Source organism: Scleropages formosus, chromosome 3, assembly GCF_900964775.1.
Source record: "Scleropages formosus chromosome 3, fSclFor1.1, whole genome shotgun sequence".
Classification (NCBI taxonomy): domain Eukaryota; kingdom Metazoa; phylum Chordata; class Actinopteri; order Osteoglossiformes; family Osteoglossidae; genus Scleropages; species Scleropages formosus.
The window spans coordinates 9,817,112-9,836,795 of NC_041808.1; the positions used below are offsets into that span (position 1 = coordinate 9,817,112).

General features: G+C 41.2%; 1 protein-coding gene across 6 annotated transcripts in view; it reads left to right on the top strand.

Moving 5' to 3' along the window:
- Positions 1-19,684, top strand: part of LOC108923793 (receptor-type tyrosine-protein phosphatase F) — a 180,406-nt gene that overhangs the window by 42,595 nt on the left and 118,127 nt on the right. For 5 of the 6 annotated variants that reach the window (XM_029250045.1, XM_018734752.2, XM_018734753.2 and 2 more), the window contains exon 1: positions 1,995-2,319. The exons of the other annotated variant lie outside the window; for it this stretch is intronic. The gene's annotated coding sequence lies outside the window, so the exon portion shown is untranslated. Of the gene's footprint in view, positions 1-1,994; positions 2,320-19,684 lie in introns of those variants that run through there. 6 annotated transcript variants of the gene reach the window in all.

The following is a 19,684-nucleotide window of genomic DNA, read 5'->3' on the forward strand; positions in this document are numbered from 1 at the left end:
TTCAGATGGTGGTCTTTTCAAGTGAAAGTTGGCCCCTGCTTTTGCTGCACTGTTTGATAGTGGCATTAAATTTACTTCAGTTACTTTTCCATGTCAAGTAATGACGTATCTAAAATGAAAAAACATATAGAAGAACAAAGTTTTTGCCTCACTCTAATAATTATCCCTGCCTTAAATTTTTATCCATGTGATCTTTATTCTGTGCCTTGTTGTTTTAGTTTGGCAGTGATAACTGGTTACCTATGATACTGATGTCAGAAGTTGCAAAACTAACATTGGTTGTTTTTCTTTATTACTAGACATGATTGGTATATACACTGCACTGGCAGACCTTACAGTCCTTCTTTAATAGCAACAGCTGTCATTCTGTGTCATCTAGCTAGCTGATTATGCACTCTAGCTGTCAAAATTAATATAGCCTTCAGTAATTTTTTTTGTCCCCCTAAGAAAAGATTTAATTGGAAGTTAAACAGCGTATGTTGCATTTACACGCATTACATAGGTTTTAAACTGATTGCTTGTTTTCATATATCAGCTGTGCTTTAGTACTGAAACAGAATTGGCACTGAATAAAATATTAGAAGTATTAGAAAAACAAACATTCATTTAATTTTGGCTGCTTTATGTTGTTGATATGACATGTTGTTAATTGCTGATTGCTAAGATTGATTATGAGGAATGCCTGCAGGATCTGGCCTCTGATGCAGATTTAGGCAGGTAATTTTGAAGGGCTGACCAGCTCATTAAGTGTTTGCTTTATCCACAATGTATTTCAAAGTTTTAACAAAACAACTGGTCATACAATTAATACATAAAATACTGCTTTGCTTAAAAAGGTGTGGTAAGCCATTGCTATCTAGTTACACTGTTGGCACCAGTTTACAAAAACAATGTGACCTTCAAGTAAGATGTTTTTTTAATCCTCTCTACCCACCACTACAAAGTACTCATATGAAATATTGTAAAGTTTCAAGGGCATATAATATTAGATTAGGAATTTTGTTACAAGTTTGCTCACAAGAGGTATTTTGGTAGAATCTTAGCAGAATTCCAGTATCTTAGAGTGAAAAATGAATACTTTTTTCTCTTTTTGTAGCAAGCTTCAGGAAAGGATGTATTAGATGTTGTGGGGGGTTAAGGAGTGAATTTCAGTGGGGCGGTTCGGGGGACCACATATCTCAACAGACCTCCAAAGCCCATCATTGCAGTTTCCATGTCTGAACGAGGGCACCAATGTGCCATTCAGAAGGCTTTCTCCTAGCAGACATTTTTTGCATACAAGACAGGCTCTTCAAGTTTCGCATGTTGCTTGTTCAAAACAATAAAGCCGTACAGCTGGTTGTAGTTTTATGACTAGATGCCAGGTTCTTATATTGACCTTATAGGTGGGACAGTGTTTTGTGGACTCTTGTAGATATTGAATCCTGAAAAAACTCATACTGTAGGTTAATGTTCCTTTAAACATCAGTGCCCTCAACTTGGTTTAGGGAAATATACTACATTTTGTGTAACTGGCTAATATGGTAACAGAAGCAGTAAGGAAAATCACAAAATCTTTTAAGGAACCAGTTTTTAGTGTCCAATGCTTACTATTCTCATAGAGAGAGGAAATCTCTTATATTTCCTTGGGGGATTTCCACGACCTGTGTGAAGTGAAATGTGTTTTTGGAATGGTTTGTTTTTGCATGATTGTCAGGCAACGTGTGATAGTTCTTTGAAATACTTGTCCATCTGAGCAGTCCAGAGTGGTTCAGCTTAAAGCTATAAATTTAAATAAAAATCTTTCTTTATTTTTACTCCACTGTGAGCCAGAGGGGGGGCTCACTCACCTTTACAGGCTCAAACAGGTATGTTGCAAACAAAGCCTCCAGTTGGATGGAGCAACGACATAGCCCAGCCTTATTTTCCTGTCCTATCCCAGCAGGCCCTTCCCACAATGAAACTCAACACCTGTGACATCACACGTAGGCAGAGCCCCGGAGCCAGGCTTACTCAGTGTTCGAACCATTCACATCACACGAGTATCTCAGACCTGCATTACAGGCTGTTCTCTGGTGTGCAGCTACCTGTGGGAAAAGAGTCAAGGAGCTTTAATCATTTAATGCCTTTTGGATAGCCACACCAAGAAACGTGCCTCCTCCTTTCCCACACTGATTGCCCATGCTGGATGCAGGCAAACGTGTATAAAGGATTTTAATGTCTTGTTGTACACTACTGGGAATAACTATAAGGCTTTGTCACTGGAACATTAAACGTACGTATAATCTCCAAGGACGACTTCACAACTGTACTTCTCTTGGATTTATTTTATTGATATGGGTAAGTGTGGAACTTCGGTTGGGATCTTGTAACATTTTGTTTAGTTTAATATGGAGTTTGACTTCAACATTTAGACATACATCAGACCTGATGGTGTTGGGAAAAGGATGTTGAGGGGACAGTTGTGTTCTAGCACAAAGAACACAAGTGTATTTACTTGATGGTCTAAGAGTGTGGTTGAATAGCTTCAGGCTTTGAAGTATACTTGATAACATTTCATTTATTCATGTTTTTTTTTTTTTTTTTTTTTTTTTTTTTTTTTTTTTTTTTTTTAAATTTATTTTCCTACATATTAAAAAAAAAATAAAAAAAAAATGTTCTGTCCTGGTAATGTAGCTTGTTTGATTACTCTGGTTCTTTTTTCATTTTTAGTCTATCTTGTTATTCTCAAATAATAATAAAATGATGTCTATGCTCTGTTGTGTTAGTTAGCCTTTTTGGCAAGTTCCCTCATCGGTTGAAAGCCACCCCCACGCCTTCAGTTTGAGCACTTTGAATAAAGCCCATAGTTTCCCCTCGTTGTCCCCTAGTTACTGCTGCTGAGGTGAGACACCCCACAGAGAAGCAGTGTGTGAGTTGAGTGGCTAGCGTACCCCTGTTTTTCTCCAGTTTTTTGTTCCTTTTGTGGTCATAAGCAAAAATGAGGATGTGTCTCTCTTTAAACTGCTGGGACACGACCTGTGTACAGAAACAGTGGCAATATGAAAACCAGACAACACTTTATTTATTATATTAAAACTGCAAGTTGGGGAACAAGTAGTAGTGTTGTTTTGTCAGTCTGTATGAAGGTTAATAAAATGTAATTGTTTTAAGTTAAGCAATAATACTGTAAACAGGAAGAAACTTCAACAATATCCTGCCAGTGCCGAACATCTCAGAACGGCATTTATTTCTTTATCACACATACTCTGATCTGGTGCACTGCCATGAGAACAGATTCTTTATTCCTTCAGCCCACCATAAGTTGACTGTTGAAGTGTCCACTTTGTCCTCGCCCTGTGTGCAGTATGTCAACACAACTGATAAAGTAGGTGAGAACAGTGATCTTGCCTGGCTTTTGTGGTCACATTTGTTAAAAGAGCAAACCTTTTTTTTGCACTCTGTCAAGGTCTGCCTGAACTGGTGAGTCAAGGTGAACAAGTTTTGGCATAACAGATGTCTGCCTGCCTTTGTTTAGCGAGGGGGCGTGAGACCACCCTACGGTATATATGTCAGATTGCCAAGGTTTTCCACATCTTGTTCAGACCTGCATTTACCCCTCTAATCTTTGGTAGGGACTGTTTGCTAGTATTCTATTGCTTATTACTCGTCTTTTGGCTGAGGGGGAAAAGGCCACAGGTGAATATGAACGAGGGACATGGAAACTGAAGCTTGAGAAAGGGCCAAACTTACTGTTATCCTTCAGTGTTCCAGCCACCAGTTAATTGTAGTCCCACTGATGTAGCTTTTAATTGGGTGGGGGCGGGGGCTGTTTTATCTGCTGAAGTTGACCTCCACGCCCCCCCCCCCCCCCCCCCCCGGCTCTATTCTTTTGACCTTTGAATCTCTTGTTTACAACTTCAGATTTTGAGCTTTTTATTACTCTGTGCCTTTGTCACGTCTCCAAGATACCATTTCATCACCGCTGGCGCCATTCAGAGGAGCCTGCCAAAGGGGTATGTTCTTCAGCCACTGAGATTCCAGGGCTAATGTTGCTAATCCCGCCATTGTGCATGTGGAGGTTCCAATGTTCCAGTGTATGCCACTGTGCTGTTTACCTCCCTCTTCTCCTTACATAGGAAGGTGTGTACATTTTTGAGTGTCTTCAGGCAGTTTTTTTTTTTACACGCAAGATTGCTGTTTTCCTGGCCAGGGTGCCATGCCTTAAGTTCTTCGTTCTTACCGAATCTGTATTTTTACTTATTTTGTCATAGGACACACAAAGACTTTGGCTCTACAAATGAGTTAATATGAATTTCACTGGAATGCCTTTTCATTTTGGGTCTTGAGTTAATGGGGATGTCTTTCCCCTTTTTGATATGGTGTATGATTGTGGTGTATGGTGTATCTCTTCCAGTGTTTATGGGGCGTAAAATAAAACCTGTCTTTTTCTAAGTCTGCCTTGCAGTTTCTGGAGATCTGTTTGTTAAAGGAGTGTACACATGTTTATGGTCAAAGGTGTATCTCACTTGCTGTCAGGATACGTGCTCTCTTATGCTGTGTTTACTTGTCAGTGGTTGACTATATGTATCTTTTATTCAGAAGTATTTGGCAATTTTGCTTTCACTCAGTTTTATTGTGTTGGTAATCCAGTGATTTGTTAAATAGTTATGAGTTCAGCTATAATTGTATATCTTATGTAGTTAATTAAATTGGGAATATGGCACAAGGAAGGATTTTGGTCCATGGAAGTTTGCTTTTGGTAATTCAAAAAATATATTTGCTTACCAAAGGGGGGTGCGGTGGCGCAGCGGTTTGGCCAGGGCCTGCTCTCCGGTGGGTGTGGGGTTTGAGTCCTGCTTGGGGTGCCTTGCAGTGGACTGGCGTTCCATCCTTGGTGTGTCCCCACCCTCTCTAGCCCTGTGCTCTGCGTTGCCGGGTTAGGCTCCAGTTCACCGTGACCATGCTTGTGTGCATACGTGACAGGCAGTTTCGGACTCTGTGTGTGTGTGTGTTTGCTTGCTTACCATTTTTTCCATTTTTGGAACACGTGCCTGGTTTGAAGCTGGCATTTAGACTTTTTTCTAATTTATTGTTGAGGGGAATATTCTAACTGGAAGCTTCTAGGCTAACAGCACCAATGGCCTTGCAAATCATGTTGAAGTCCTGTAAGTGGACATCTGACAATCCAAATCAGTTTTTACCTGGGCTGGCCATTAGCAGTTTGCTGCACTGCCCTGAAACCTTGAATAGTGACAATGTTGATGTGTCCTGACAAGCACTGCAGAATGCGCTGGCATAAAGGATCACTGGAGTGTTTCCCAGCTTTAGTGCACTTTCACCGGCCCTCTGTTCGCCACAGGCTTCAGGGACTCTTACACTTATGAGCTGCTGGTGGTATGTCCAGTCTTGGCCATTGTCCATCCATATGTTGTAGTATGAATATGGAATGTCATCTTTAGGCTTGTCTGCTTTATGGTTTTACAACTGAATTTGCTTGTGGTAATAAATGATACAACATTACTACATTGGTTACTTCAATTAAGTAGCTTGTTAAAACATGTAAGCTCTCTCTCTAGATCCTAAAAATACACACTGATATTTTCATGTGGGTGAACACAAGTTGTGTTAATTTGAAATGTACTGGATTGACAGACTGATCACAAATTAGCTAATGTTTTCTTAATTAGCTGTGCATTGCCAAAATCCATAGCAGCTTATTTCTGACACTGTTTGTGGCTACCTAGCTATCATATGAATCAAAGTTAGTGGCACAATTAAATATTCAGCAAAAATTTGCCATAGCAAACAAGACACCAGCCATTTTCAGTGGCTGTAAAAAAAAAAAAAAAAAACTTGCTCTCTTCACACTGGGAAATATGACCAGGAGTCAACTTTGCTTCTGTACCTTCCCACCTTTCCTTGTTAAGAAGGGACATCCATCTTCTAGAGTGATATGCAACTTATTTGAATTGCACTGCCTTGCTGCTGAAGGGGTTTTATGAACAGTTTAGATACACATGGATGGTACCCCACTAAGTCTATGGGTGCCAATGCATTGCTGATAACAGGCTTTAAAACTTGAATGTGCTTTTGGGTTTGTTTACTGATCTACCATTTTTATCAGACTTCTTCTGTTATTTGAACTGATGGTTTCAGAAATGTTTACATCTTGCATTTTTCATACAGAAGTTCGGAAAGTATGGACATAAGCTGTGAATTTTCCTGTTTCTTTTTGCATAACAAGGAAAAGGTGATGAACATGAATTACTTTTGTCTGTTGCTGAGATGCTTTTTTCCTTGTGTGGTTGGAGAATTGTAAATAGGTATGCTGTAATTGACAGCTGACTGTTGTGTCTTTTTTCCATGACAAAGGATGTCTGTTCTTATTCCACAAACTTGCTGCTTGTAACGTTAGCACTCAACCTTTGAACCCCTGTGCAAAGTTGTGAAAAACTGAATGCTGCATAAAACCCTTATCGGTAATATGTCTGAAGTGTGCATGATGATCGCTTACATTAACCTCGGAATTGTCTTCACAGTTAACAAAACCGAAATGTAATAGTTTAGTTTGACCAAGTCCTACCAAGCTTCAGTTTGTTTCCTTTGCTTTTCTTTTAAAAGTATTAGTCAGTAAGGCAAGAAGCACTGACATTTCAAACAACGTGGAACAGCTTGAAAACAATTGTGGCATCTGCGCATGGTTTGGGATGTACCTGTTTTGTGATACAGCCTGCACCAAGAGAATTTTGCTTCCTAGGGTTTTGGTCTAAATATGGTTGTAGATCCACTGTTGGATTTCAGTGTGTAAGGAGCTTACATTAATTAGATTGCTTGAAAGTGTCAGTGTTTCACTTTGTTTTAGTGGCAATCATTAGAATAACCATATTTCATGCCCAGCAATTTACTATAAAATAAATTCCATTTTCACTTTGCCATTCTCGTAGTATTTAGCATGTAAATTGAATTTTTTGACCGAATCAACTGAACATGTTATAAGCATAGGTGGGACCTGAAGGACAAGGCAGATCTTTTTTGTTACAGGTAGAATTTCACTGTTTCAGTTCCTGGTGATCTTATTGTACTTGAATAGAATCTGTTCCATTCGGATGTATCCACAATGAGTGAGTGAAGAGGCAATAGGAGTTAATCCTCTTCCCTCTTGCATGGTTTAACTCTGAAGATGGTAAAAGAATATTTTTTGTTGTTCTTTTCGGTTTCATATTTTTGCATGCCGCGTTTGACCATTTCTAGGCCCTCAGATCAGTGTAGAGTGCATTTGTCTGCTGTGACTGCTGATGACATTACTCGTGCTGTGTTTTGCAGTGTATCTTTTTGCACAGCAAAGGAATTAAATGCTTTGCACATGCCCTTGTTCTCCCAGAATCTGCCAAGGCTGCAAAGTACATGTTGTGTTTCAAATGTTTTTTGATTCTTCAGTTTTCGGGTGTAGAGCAAGTCTGATGAGAGACATGATCTTCCTGTGCCTCACTTCAAAATTTAATGGGGTTAGAACAAAGCAGGTAGGGAAGGCCCAGAAGGCAATACTGGGGTATAGATAATAAGGGGTGATGATGGCCATTAATTGCTTTCAGAGTCAATGTGCCAAAGCTTTGGCCTGGCCTTGTTTGTATAAGATGAATGCGCTCTGTGCTTGTTTGTGGAAGATGAATAGAAATTTCATATTTGAAAGATTATGTTCTCATTTTTAACTCTGCGGCACCATGGATGGCCCTCAGTCATTGGCTGGCTTCAAGTCGGAGTGGGGACAGGAGCAGAGAAAGACCCTGTCACTTGAGCCCCTCAAGAAACCCTGCCTGCCCAGGAACATTGTCTGAGTTCTAAAATTGGATCCCAGCTGAATCCCTTTCGCTCTGGTTGTGGTCTTAAACCATTCCCCTCACCTGGTTTTATTGAAAAGGGGCCACAAGTGTTGCTTTTAGGATGCCCATGAGGAGAAACAATGTTGTATTGGCTGAACTAGAATAAAATTTTGTTTGGAAAAGTTCAGATTTCCAGTATGCTTTGCTAAGATAAATTTTTATAAGTTTGGTAGAAATTGATTTCTTGTAGGAAAAGAGAGGTTTACAATGTACTTGAAATGGTTTTGTGAGAACTTCGGTTGGTGAAGTTCCTTTTTTGTTTATCCCTCCCTGGGTTTCCAGTAAACTGCATTTGAAAGTTTTTCTTTTGGTTAAGCCTCTTAAAGTTAGAAGATTATCGTTGGCCAGTCCATTTGGTAATTTTATAGTGAATATTTTGTTTGTGTAAATTTGGTGCATGGTACATTGTTGATGTTTTTTCTCCTGATAAATTGGCAATTGTTTATCCCCTATTCAGCCAGCTGGCCCTGGCCCAGTGACTCTGAAGTATGTGAAGAAAGCACCTAAATCACATAGCCCTTGACGGAAAATTGCAGTGTTTCTTAAGTAAAATGATCATGCTGTTCAATTCTAAGCTGCATTTACAGTTTTCAGCCATTTCTCACTCTTCCATCCAGACAGAAGCTGGCTGTGATGCCACAGTTGCCCAGCTCCTGCAGGCTATTATCAGCATCAGTGACCTCACCTGACAGCCTTGACAGCCCTCTAACTACCTGTGTGAATGGATGTTGCTTTTTTTTTTTTCTTTTTTTTAAACTACGGTCTTTTTAAAGATGCCTTGCATCAGAGAGTTCAGGTGAAAGTGTAGCAGTGTGTCACAGCATTGTGTCGATGCCCTCGCATTAACAGTGTTGCATAAAGCACAAGGAGGGGCAGGGAGGTGTCAGCAGAGGCTCTGTCTGAACCAGAACATTGTCTCAGCGCGATGAGGGTAACTGATAGTCTGGGAACTGTCTCTTCTGGCCACAGGTAAATCCTGTCTCTGTCAGCATGGTGATACTTCACAAGACTATGGTGGGAGTTAAGAGTGGGTGAGGGAAGACATCAGCTACAGATAAAGAGAGGGGGTGAACAGATGAGGGAATGGCAGGGGTGCCAAGATGGGGTAAAATTCAGTGCAACTCCGGGGGCATGTGACACATTCAGAGGGAAGGGTTTTCTTATGCTCACCAATCTATATTTTTCAGTATGCTTACAGACAAATGCAAGGTATTGAGCTTCCTTCATTTGCACTCCAATTTCATGCCATGAATGATGGATCAGGAGTCCCAAGGCCAGGTCAGCCTTCAATGCCGAAGTACATGCAAGCAGAGAAATATCCACAAAGGCCCCACACACAAATGCTCGGCATATGTCTGTATAGTAAGTTGTGTTATAATGTTATTGATGGAGGATTTTACATTTTTGTCTTTGATTCATTCATGGTTCTTGGTTTTTAGTGAAAGGATTGATAAGTACAGAAAACTTGCTGGGCAGAAAACGGAGAAGAAAGACTAGAAGCACCTTGTTACGCAGTAGTCGCGAACACTTGAGTACTTTGCATCAGCTAAGGCTTTCAGTCTTAGCTCAGAAACCAATGGACTAACGTGTACTGGTCGTGAGACATTGGAAGGGGGATTGATTGCTGATGGCCTCTCAGACCACACACACGCACCGTCTGAAGCCGCTTGTCCCAAACGGGGTCGCGCCGAACCGAAGCCTAACCCGGCAACACAGGGCGCGAGGCTGGAGGGGATGCACCCAGGAAGGGACTGCAGTCTGTCACAAGGCACCCCAAGCAGGACTTGAACCCCAGACCCACTGGAGAGCAGGACCTGGTCAAACCTGCTGTGCCACTGTGCCCCCCCCTCCCGCTGAGACTAGTCCCTTTTAAATAAAAGTGGTAAACTTTTTTTTCACATTACTGCGGAGAAGTTTGGCACTGCTAATGAAAGTGCCTGTTGCTTGAAGTACCCAGTCCCATAGCTCTCTGCATCACTGTAATGAGACGCATGTTCAGGACTCATATCGATCAACCTTCTCTGCCTTCTGTTGTCATTCTGAACACTTTGCAGTGTGGGCTAGAGGGGACAATAGCAGGCAGAGCTCAGATTTTTGCTTCTCCAGTGATTTTTGTTTCAAAATGGGACACATTAGCATATTCGCTGGATGCACAAGTGATGGCAACATCTGCATTTTCAAATATAACATCCTGAGTGACCTGTAGATACAGTTCAGTTGTCCTGTTGATTATGGAGCTGCATCTAAGGTCATTCTGCTCACAAAGCTCAGCATTTCACTGGCTTTCCTCTCACCAACATAGGCATCATGTTTTTTTCTTACGACAATATTGAAAGTATGGTTACGCTATGCATGTTAGCAGAAAGTGTTTTCGTCCATTTATTTGTTTAGCAGATGCTCTTCTCCAAAGCGACTTCCAGTGAACTGTATGTAGTGTTATCAGCCCACAGACCTTATTCACCAAGGTGACTTACACTGCTAGATACACTACTTACACTGGGTCACTCATCCATACATCAGTGGAACACACTCTCTATCACTTGCACACTATGGGGGGAACCTGAACAGCATGTCTTTGGATTGTGGGAGGAAACCCATGCAGACACAGGGAGACCGTGGAAACTCCACACAGACTGAGCGGGGATCAAACCCACGTCCACACACACCACCCAGGCGCTGTGAGGCAGCAGCACTACTCGCTGCACCACCGTGCCACCCCCGTGGAAATGACATTTCGGAACTCTGTGTGTGGTAGTAACTCTTCAGTTTTGTTTAAGGACCCGTGTGAGCACATTTGGTACAGGCTCGCTAAATGGGTCATGTATCGTTTGTGTTTTGGTCAGATGTGCTACTGGCAACAACTTCTGTTGTTATTAATCACAAAAGTGATTAAACTCTACTGTGGTCTAACTAGACTTTCCACAAGCTCCCTTTTTGTGTTTTATGCCTTCTCCAGAAGATGATTTCATTACTGCGATTGAGAGTGAGGAGTCCTCCACAGTTGATTTCTCACTGTGCCTGTGAGAGTGGGACAGGGATGGTTATTGCCTGTGACAGCAGTCCACCCACTTCAGTATTTGATAACAGAACAGCAAGGTTCACAGTGCTAGGAAATCAAGGCAGTACTTTACACTATATTGTTTCTCAAACCATGTTTTGTTCGGTCCTTAGCTCAGCAGTACAGTGATGACTAGTTGGTTTATTGACAGAAATGCTGTCTGGCCTTGTCTGTGAATACTGTATCTCTCTCTAACACAAATTCACTGTGGGGCGAGGCCTCTTGAGGCATGGAATTCAAACAGCTGCTCTAAGGGTGTAGATCTGTTCCCTTACTCCTCACCCAATGGCTGTGGGATCTCCTCAAACACCCTCCCAATGCTCAGCCAGCCCCTACCCCAAACATCATGGTTATAACAACTGTCAACAATGTCCCCCTTCATCTCAGAAATAGAAGTTGTCACAATGGCAGCCCCTGTAGGCGGCTGCTCATAGTCTGTCTCTTGCCTCCAGCGCAGGGCATCTGTTAGTACCTTTGTGGCCCTGCTTCATTTTCATATCACTCCAGGGTTACAGGGAGAGAGTGATGCAGAGGATGTATGTGTGTGTCTTTCTGTGTGTGGGGTTCTCTTCCATGCTATGGGCAGAGTGTTTCCCTTTCTGGATGGGTGGGAGGGGTTCTTCTTTAATCAGCCTATCCCCAGTTGCTTTGCCCATGTTCACCAGCCACATTGCTGTGCATTGCTCTTTTGAATTTAAAATCACGCCCCCGAGAGACCGGCTGGGTTTAACGTCACGTCCGGTCAGATAGTGGAGACGGGTGGCTTGTGAGCAGGCAGCCCTGGGACATGGAGTAGTCTGCCAGGGAACCACCAGGCCTAGCATTTTCAAAATCCTTGTTTGTGGCCACTCACAACTGTCTCCTCCCCACCCCACTATAAATTTTTCAGCCAAATTTGTGTGTATGTATGTGTAACTAGCTCACTTATTTTCAAGATTCTTTATCATTTTGCCTAACTCCAAGTGTAAAAGGGTTTGGGAATCATAATTATTAATTACCTGCTTGGTAGCATCTTCTGTCTTTCATCTACACCTCTAATTCCCTCGTCTCTTGAGGTATTCTGAAAAGTGGCTCGTTAGCGACAAACACTGCAAGGGGTTAACAAACTGAACCTACTGTAGAAGAGCACCATTTGCATCCCCAGCACCCCCCCCCCACACACAAAGGTCTTCTGACATCTCCAGAGGGGTCCCTGTAGACAGGTGAGCTCATCAATGCCCATCTTCTGTGCTTTTATAACTGTTACCACCCAGTCAACATCTTCTGGTGTTCCACCTGTATACTTTGACCTTTCACCTGTCCAGTTTTTCAGGGAGTATCAACACTGTGCAACCATCTGTAGAGGCTCAGTGGGAGCACAGCACAGTTTTCAAACAGGACTTTTAGAGTTTAGCAGGTCACCGGTGTCTGCAGAGCTACACTGATTATCTGGCAAGTGGGGGTTCAAAATGGCTGCAGCTGTTCTCTGAAAGGCCTTTGTCTACATTAATAGAGCCTGGGATTTCAGAAGGTTATGGAGCCAGGTGTCTACTCCCCAACTCCATACAGGTTCAGGATGTGCATTAGGCCCTGGGAAGCGTTGCAGCATTTCATCTTTTATTTTACCATGGGAAAGTGTTACCTCATAAACTGCTGAACAGATGTACGTGAATCAAAGCATGATTTGTCATGTGTCATCAGCAGAAAAAAAAAGGTTGAGAAGTATAATGTAAGTAGATAATGAATATTTCTATTTTCTTATGGTGGTTGGATTTCGTATTGCTTTTTTTTTTTCTTTTTGGCTAATCTTTGCATTGTTTATTGCCGTGTGTAGTCATTGTAAACCTGTAAGCTACAGGAAATTCATCATGTAAGATCAACACCCGACACAAGCCCATTTAAGTGATATGGCAGACAATCTGGGTTTTAAACCAGTTCCTGCAAGGCTATGCATATGCTGGTTTATTGAGTATAATAATGAAATACCTACAGTGTATTTAAGCACCTATAATACCTCTGTATTTAAAATTTGTAAGATCCTGTAAAATTCTCCAGAACTTCAAGTAATTGAGAAAAGTAATTATCTTTGCCCTTGCAACGTTTTCTTCAAAGGAAGGAAGGTGTTTGTTATTGAAAGAGAGTAAATTAAATCTAAAGGTTAAAGTTATGATTGGGAAAATGTGAGGCATTTCTTGATAAGAGATTAGATGAGTTAAGTAATTAAGACTAGGAATTGCATAAAAGTCAGCATATCAAGTCTTCCAGGAATTTGGCATACCTTGATAAGGAAGTAAACCTTTGTCTAGTCTAGTCTTTGCCTTCTTTCTGAGCCCCTAATTGTTTGATTAAAGCCAGTTCAGCTCAAAATGGTGAATTGCCCCAGCAAGAGGCCTGGAGTTCCCCTCCGTGGATGTGTGTTTTTCTGTACGATTTAAATGTGGCCAAACGAAACGGTACCCCTGTGTTTTCAGTATGTTTTCACTTCACTAATGGGCAAGTGGAGTTGTGCCTGTTTTATTTTTCATTTTTGCTTTTTGTTCTTGACTCAAAATTGCAATCTTTATTAAAGTTAATGGCTCTGAGTACTATCCCATCAGCGTCTCAGTGAAAGGAATTCATCAGTGTCCCTTGGCAAATCTGTGTTCCAAATTTTGTTTTTTTTTTTTTTTTTTTTTTTTTTTTTTTTTTCCCCCCCCTCCCCTACTCCTCCCCAGGGGGCTGTTCAGATCAGCATTATTCAGCATGTAAAACCTGTAAATGTCTAATGGTTAATAGTTTATATAAAATCTTGAGATTTTTTTGTTGGTGGTATTCTGAACCTATTGCAAAATGTAAAATAGTTGTATTAGCCATCATGTTAAGAGCCCAGCAATCTGTCAGTTGCGCTCTGAGCACTCTGGAGAGCATAGCTGTGTCCGACAAGAGAACCGATTGTTTGTCACCTTGTAAGCTTGAAGAACCACTGCATCATTTCAGCTTTACTCATTATTGCTGCATGCTTGTAAAGTCTAGAATTAACTGATATTAGCCTGCTGTGACAATTGGTTTATTCAAAATTACAGTTCTGGTTGTTTATCAGTATAATAAGACAAAAACTGCAAAATCCTCAAAATAAAACATATATTGACCATTATGATATTGAGTTGATGTTTAATTAAAACGAATAGAGTAAACATTTCAGTAACACTACAACATCTTAAAATATTTAAAATTGACTCACCTCCTATAAACATTTCCTTTTTCTCTTGTCTACAGAAATTTTTTTTGACTGCTCACAGCTTTACTTTTTTAATTTGTTTTGGTAAAATCTTACCAGCTGTCTAGCAGTATGGTCATTTTCTGCCCTGATTTTTAAAATCTAACTTTCCAGATGTTAGTTAAAACATATGTTGCAAGTTTCTTACTGTGAAAACATGAAACTGTCTACTCATACAAGAATGAGGCCTGCAGCCATCGTATTCAGTCCATTGTCCTGCACGCGCAGAACAACTTTGCTCTGCTCCAAACCCGTTTTTCAGGTCTGCGCACAAGTCCGTTACTACTCAGTGTAAATGTGCCTCAGTGTTTTTGGCAGTGTGCTTTTTAGACACTGCAGTGCTTTTTATTGCATCACTCTTCATTTCACCTGATCTGTCCTGGTAGTGAACTGTGACTCGAGGTGTCACCGTCCAGTGGTAATGCTTGTGTGAATATCGGAAGTGATGGATTCTAGTTTTACTAACTACTATTTACTTTCTTCCAGTGCACTGCCATATACTCCTTGAGTTGCCATTCCTCTATAGCTTGTAACTGTAGAATAGGGCGGTTAAACATATTCCAAGACACCTAAAACTTTGAATGTTCACTTAAAAGTGAGTAATTTTCTCAGGTCTCTGTGCTGAAGGTTGGCCAGTGATCGAACATAGTGTAGGTTGCTTTGCTGTCTTCCCGGGTCTCTAACCTACTACTCCAGCTGCTTGAAGATGAATGGCTATTTCTTTTTGCTTTTTAAATAACCTGCTTAAGTCTAATCAGGTTACTGTTCTAAAAAAATTAATACCTTTAATAATTCATTTCATTTCTACCTCCATTGTTTCATTGCACTGGTGTTCCTAGCAAAGGACTTGCTAGTTACCAGTCCCTTCCCATAGCTTTTGTCATTTGTCTGTAAGTTTAAGTCTCCTTTTTCTGGAAAGGCTTTATTTCTTACTGCATGCATGTAGTAAAGTAATTTGGCTAACACTGAAGTTTATCTTCATCATCTGAAGGGCAGGAGAAAACCTTTTTTAATTTTTTTATTGCAATAAAACTTGTGTGACTAATGGACTCAAGGCTCACAGCACTGATATAAAACCCAAGCCCTTGTAACTGAAATGATTCCTATGTTTTCTCTCTTTCCTTTCCCCCCCTCCCTTCACATGAGTACTGTGGATCTGAGATTCAACCAGCTTCCCCTCTGCTCACATTTCCATTTTGTTGTAGAATATATTGCGCGCATTTGTGTCGAATGGCAGCTCTGCTGTTCAACAAAGAATTGAGGAGGACCTAGGGGATATCTGTATTCTTGCAGACTCTGTGGGTCTTTTCCGAAGCAGGACTGCATGTTTTTAATCAAGCCGGTTTTCTAGTTTTGAAAGAGGAGAAAGAAGTGTGGCCTTTTCAAGTGTTGATGTCAGCTTTCAGAAGCCCTCATATTTGCGCTGTATTCCTCAGTCCACCTCAAAAGTACACTGTCTAATGGAAGTGCAATTTAACACTTCTGCTGTCCCTGCTTAGCAGTCGCAAGCAGCTTTCTACTTCAATACGTGTTGCCAAGTCTATGTATAGTATGTCATTCCGAGCATTTTTGACAAATGGTGTGTCCGTTTTTTAATTTTTTTTTACTCTGTGTACATCAGCATTAACTTATTTTTCACAAAGTATGTCGTACATAGATGAGTAATTTGTGAAGCTGTTTTGCAAATTGAAACTATACTTTTCAAAGCATTATCAACTTAGCACATTTATATGATTTTTGCCATACAGTGTAATAGAAGACGTTCTGGGCTGTATATCGCTTTTACATATTTCTACGATTATAGCTCAATGAAATAAGTAACCTTTTTGAAAATAACTTGCTTATACGTAATTTATCGAAGTTCTTTTTTTTTTATTTTTATTTTTAAATTGTGGTTCTGTAGCTATGCACATGTGACCAATAGATTTGAAGTAACACTTCTTATAAAGGTGTTATACAGCTGGCTTGTGTTTTCTGCGTAACTGTTCTTTATGAATATATTTCATTCATGTTTAATGTAATAAACCAGAAGAAATATGTGCAAAAGATACAGAGGACATCTTTGTCATTGCCCATGTACCTCATAGATAAATCTGTTAATTTTGGCTTCTTCCTTATCCTCCAGTCTGTGTGAGTCTATGAGTAATTTTTCTTCCTTTTAAATTTGCTGATCATTCCTGACAGCTGCTGGACAACTTATGCAACCTCTTTTTAATCCTGGCTTTGGTTTTGACTCAGATAAGATATTATTCCTTGTCCTTGGTGTGCTTGGACTTATTTGAATATTTACAACCGTTTGTGAACTGGCAGATATATTCTCTCCCCCAAAAAACATTAGTGTCTAAAAATGCATTTCTAAGCAATTTATGTTTAGTGGTAAAATAGGTAGAGTCATAAAAGTGTGTGTGTGTGTGTGTGTGTGTGTCAGCGGATGTTAATGATTAGCTCACTGAACTACCCTTATAAACCAAACAGCAGTAAACTGGTCATGTGACACTGCCTTTGGTGTATGGAACTTTATGTACTCTATTATGGCTCAGAAAAGCTTCGCTGTCTCAAACTGTGTCTACTGGCTTTGTACAGTTAACTTGTTTTGAAGGTGCAGTAATTACTTTCCTGACTAATTGGACTGTTATCAGTATACATTTACTCCTGTAGGGTTTTCTCTCAGGCTCAATGTGTGGAGAAGAGCAGCACTCTGTGTCCTGTGATCTTCAGAACCGCAAAGAAGGCTTGTCAGCAGTCACGCACCATTGGCCACATTGAGCTGCCAGTTGAGTTTGTGGCTGTGTCTTCTGCACGGACCTTGGCTCTATCAGCGAACTGGGTCAGTTTTATTGCCTCCGAGGCAGAATGGTCCGTTGTGTTCGTAAACGTACTGGATGTGTATCTCCGTCCCACCCCGGTGTAGTCATTAAATGTTAGGACTGTTTTTGAGAAGCGTTTGTGTATTCAGTCATCCAGCTGGATACACAAAAGGGGGAGTTTAAACCCTGGGTGGCATTGCAGTAACTATTTATGTAACAAGAGAGTGTCCCGCTGACCTACCTGGCTGTTAATCCGAACTGGCTTCCTTTGCAAATCCTCTGGCCCTTGTTTCGCATTTGTAACTGAGTAAATACAGACAAGGAAATGTACTTAGTATCCCTCACCTGTCTTATCAGTCATTAGCTGAGCTCCCTTGTAAATGCTCTTATTTTCTTTTGCCACATGTAAGCAATTCTGTGCATCCATTCTGTTTTACCCCCCACCACTGCTGCTTAACCATGACTGTTTTTCTCCATTTTCTGATGGGAACTGCAGTTAAGAATGTGCTTTTTTGTCGGCACTTCCTCCAGCCCAGGGTTGCGGAGAGTGGCAGAGTTCTTTTTTCATTTGCTGACACCTGGCCCCTTTAATGAGAGAGAGAGAGAGAGAGAGAGAGAGAGAGAGAGAGAGAGAAGTCACTATCCCTCTCAGTTGGCTTTGACTGGCAGGTAGTAAAAGTGGTGGCCAGAGGCCTGGTTATGGACTGCAAGACAGGTTGTTGAGTGGCCTCTTCCACACTCACACTTTGCTAGTGGTCTCCATCTCTAATGTCCATCTGTTGGTGGCCCCCTCACGTTTTAATTCTGCTAGCCTCATCAATTATTCCTCTGAACCACCCGGCACCTAGTGCTCTCCCCTCTGAGAAGGCAGGCGAGCCATGTCACAATCAATTATGTGACCCAGCTTTGTGCCTAACGAAGATTGATTACGAAGAGACACCACGGCTTAGGTGTAGATGATTTCTCCATTGTGTAACCCGATTCTTGGAGGCAAGACCTCTTCGTTGCAGGAAGCGCAGCTGCTCCTGGGAGAGATTGGGTCGATGGGCTTATAAATTAGCTCCCTGCAGCACCTCACCGACCCCATATCAGCTTCCCTGTTCATCAGCCACCTAACTCTGCAGTCGAACTAGACATCAGTGTGCACGTGTAAGTGTGTGGCAGTCTCGCTGCGGGTGGTGAGACCACCTCATCGTTCTGGGGCTTATCCACCACCCCCATTGGAGAGTGTAACTCAGCCATTTCCCTTCCTTCTCTCTCTTTGCATTGACATCTATTCCATGGGTAGAACACTGATTCAGAAGTCCCTCGTCTTGCCGGTGTGCCTACATGACAGCCTTACAGCAGCATAACTCGAGAGGGAAGACTGACTTTTTGGGCGTATTTTGTGGTTCTTTGTGTGGAAGCATCACTTAATGTTGTATATGCATAGAAATGTAGACTTGATGTAGACTCAAAACAGGCGTAGGGGTTGCACGACTTCAGATTTTTTAAAGTCGACAGTTATGTGACGAAAGTCGAGTCAACATTGACTAATCGCTGATGCTGTCATGAATAAAAACACAGGAGAAGGGAATGCTTTGCAACAACCGACAAGCTGCATTCTCAAACTGAATGCATATGCTGACAAGACAGCTCATACATAGGCTATATATAAAACGTTGCAACTGAGCTGCAACAATAACGCTTCTATGCAACAATAACACTTGTATGCTTCTACAACTCCCATTTAAGTTCAAAAGAAAGACTGATGCAAAATAATGGTGTAAAACTTGATGAGGAAAACAAAACTCACGTTCGATCTAGCTTGTAAGCCTACTCACTGTCATAGTTCTGCTCAGTCACAGTTTTTATTTTTTGGTCCTGGTTTGCATGTAAGAAGATGAGGGCATCAACGTGGGCTGGATGAAGGCTCGCCCGCTGTCTCGTGATGGTATTCTCAGCCAGAGAAAAAATTCTTTTGCTTAGGATGCTGGTTGCTGGGACAGCTAAGTAGCTTTTGCATAGCTTGGCCAAACAGGGATATCTGTCTGGTTGCAGGCCTGCCACTGCAGTGGGTTCTCCATGGTGAGAATATGCGGTGTTGTTAAATAATTACGGACTTCTTCAGCTATGGTGGACTCTCGGAGGCGTCCATGTTGTTAGTGTCATAATCATGTGATAAGCAACTACTTGATGTCAAGCTTAAAGCATCATCGCAGAGCAGTAAAGTTGACAAGTCGACTAGTCTGTGCAACCCCTAAACAGGGTTACTCAGTACAGGTGCTGGTATTCTGTGGCTTGGACACCTGGACACATTTGCTCACTGGTTGACTATTCTTGAGTGTCCTTGACCAATGAGTTCTTTACCGGTGCAATGAAATGTGTATAGAACAAGCAATTCAAAATGAAAACAAGGAATTGTTTAATGCTTGAATAGTATGATCAGAGCCGCTTATTTTTTTTTTGAAGTATTATTCCCAAGCATTTCAAGTCATCTTTCATGTCCAAGGTACTTTGAATTTGAGTCAAGCTTCATATAAAAATGATTCCTAGTCTGGATTAACAGTTGGATTTGGGGATTTCAGTAAAGTTGATCATTTGAAGTTTCATGTCAGTTGGATTGTTTTACCACAAGTGGCTCTAAGGACATCTGTGTTCAGTAATCAAAGAACTTTGAAATTTAAAGAACTCCAAATTGTCTTTGCATGAGTGTTGAGCTCTTGTACAGTCAGATTCTTGTTTTTGCGGCACAAATATACAG